The following is a 1,943-nucleotide window of genomic DNA, read 5'->3' on the forward strand; positions in this document are numbered from 1 at the left end:
GTGTCTTCTTTACAAACCTGGCAGATATGTTGCCAAACAATTTTGCTCTCAGAAGACATTGCATCATTAAGTGTTTGTCACTTGTTAACTGAACATATTGACTTCACAGGTTCTACTGACCCAGTGAAACATTCAACATGGACACTCACCACCACCTTGTATCAACTCTGAGAAGTCTGGATTAAAGGAATGGAAAAGGATGAATATCAATTTAGGATCCACTTTGAAAGGAAGAGTCTTTAAGGCCATGAGACTGGACCTTGAATATTTACTTCAGTGACTTCAATCCAGGTTAATTTTGAATACTAATAGCCACAAACAAGGGCAGAAAGAGATTTCTCTTTTCCAGAAGTGAACCCTTGAGCCACATCCAAAGCTATCACCTCAGATGTAAATAATATGATTTACCACAAGAAAAGTTTCCATCTCCTTTTATCCAGGGTTAGAAATAGGGGACCATGTGTGACAAGTTTGTTCAGGATACAAAATGATGCCATCAGATTCTAAGCCATAGGATGCAAAGGGATGATCGAAGACCAAATCTGGCCCACAGATGTATTTTATTTGATCTACACTATTATTTTTTCATTGAATTAGTTGCCAGTATAGAAAGTCAGGAGAATGCATACAGAACGTGGTCTTGCCTCCACAACCCCACTTAAGAAAAAAGATACAGCAAATTGGACCCACAGTTCCAAATTATACTGACAATTAGCTGGTGTTCAAGTTCAAGTTCCCATGATTGGCTGCTTCCCTACCATAGTTCCCCCACTGCCTGTTTTTACTCCGATACTGAAGAGTTTCAATTTGCCATCCCTCTTCAACCTGAACAGTTTTCTTACAGCCTGACCTCCTCATCTATTTCTTTTATCTGTCTGGGCCCTGCATGTAACTACCATTTTGAATGTCGCAGATGTTGTTATATTTCCATCCTTCTGACTGAGAGTAAATAAGCAGGGGTTCTGATTATGGCTCTACCTTCATCATTCCAAGTCAGCTGGCTGATTCCATTTGTTCCTCTGAATCTTCTGCATTCACATGGCCCCTAAAGAGGTGGGGGTGGGATCAGAAAAAGGACAACATGTGTGCTCCCTTCAGCAGTACATATACTAAAATTGGAGCCACTTAGAGAAGACTGGCATGGCCCTTGCGCAAGGAGCAAAAGGACAAGGTGAGTGAAAGAATCAGTTATTTCTGTGACTCTGAATAAGTAGGATTGTCAAAAGAAGAGGAAGACTAATCTGTGTATAATGCCCATGTTTCTTACAGCACATATTAGGTATTTATGTATATAACTAGTGCTATATATACATTTATATGTATATAATCACTCACAAAATCATACTGTTCCCCTAGGGACATGTAAGGGTTTTTTTTTTTCTTCAATTTAATTTTGGCTATACAATTTTTAAAATCAATTTCCTTAATTTTTTTATTCACTTAGGTTACTTTTATTACCATAGTACCTGAATATTATAAATATAAGATTAGAAATTAACAGTAAAATGCATATGGCTTCTAACACATTTATACCCACAATGCACTGACAACTAAATACAAACAAAATAACACAAACAATACAGGCCAAGTGGCTAACACCAATTTAATATGACTATTGATGTTGCTTTGCTGTAATAAGCCCTAACAACAAATGGACACCTAACTCGATGATACGGGTTCTCTTGATGAAATCATACTGTGTAAGTACACGGCACCTTTTCTGAAACCCCGGGGCAAGATGCAATAGAGAATTTTGAATATTTCTTATTATAGAAAGGGGAAGTACACAATAAATACAGTAATATTTTATAGTGTAACATGAATATCCATAGTAAATGGGATAACTAAAAACTATAAATAGCCTTATCTCAGTGTGTGTCGGGTTTCATACCAAATAAGTTTGTCACAAACTTACAAAAAACAGCTGGGTCATTTAACAAGTC

At 37.0% G+C, this 1,943-nt stretch overlaps 1 non-coding gene across 1 annotated transcript; it reads left to right on the forward strand.

Annotated features, from left to right (window-relative positions):
- Positions 1 to 1,085: 1,085 nt before the first annotated feature.
- LOC122898244 lies at positions 1,086 to 1,193 on the forward strand. Its single transcript, XR_006382930.1, has one exon. It is a non-coding gene; the product is annotated as a U6 spliceosomal RNA (small nuclear RNA).
- Positions 1,194 to 1,943: the final 750 nt, after the last annotated feature.

This window comes from Neovison vison, chromosome 1, assembly GCF_020171115.1.
Source record: "Neovison vison isolate M4711 chromosome 1, ASM_NN_V1, whole genome shotgun sequence".
NCBI classification, from domain to species: Eukaryota; Metazoa; Chordata; class Mammalia; order Carnivora; family Mustelidae; genus Neogale; species Neogale vison.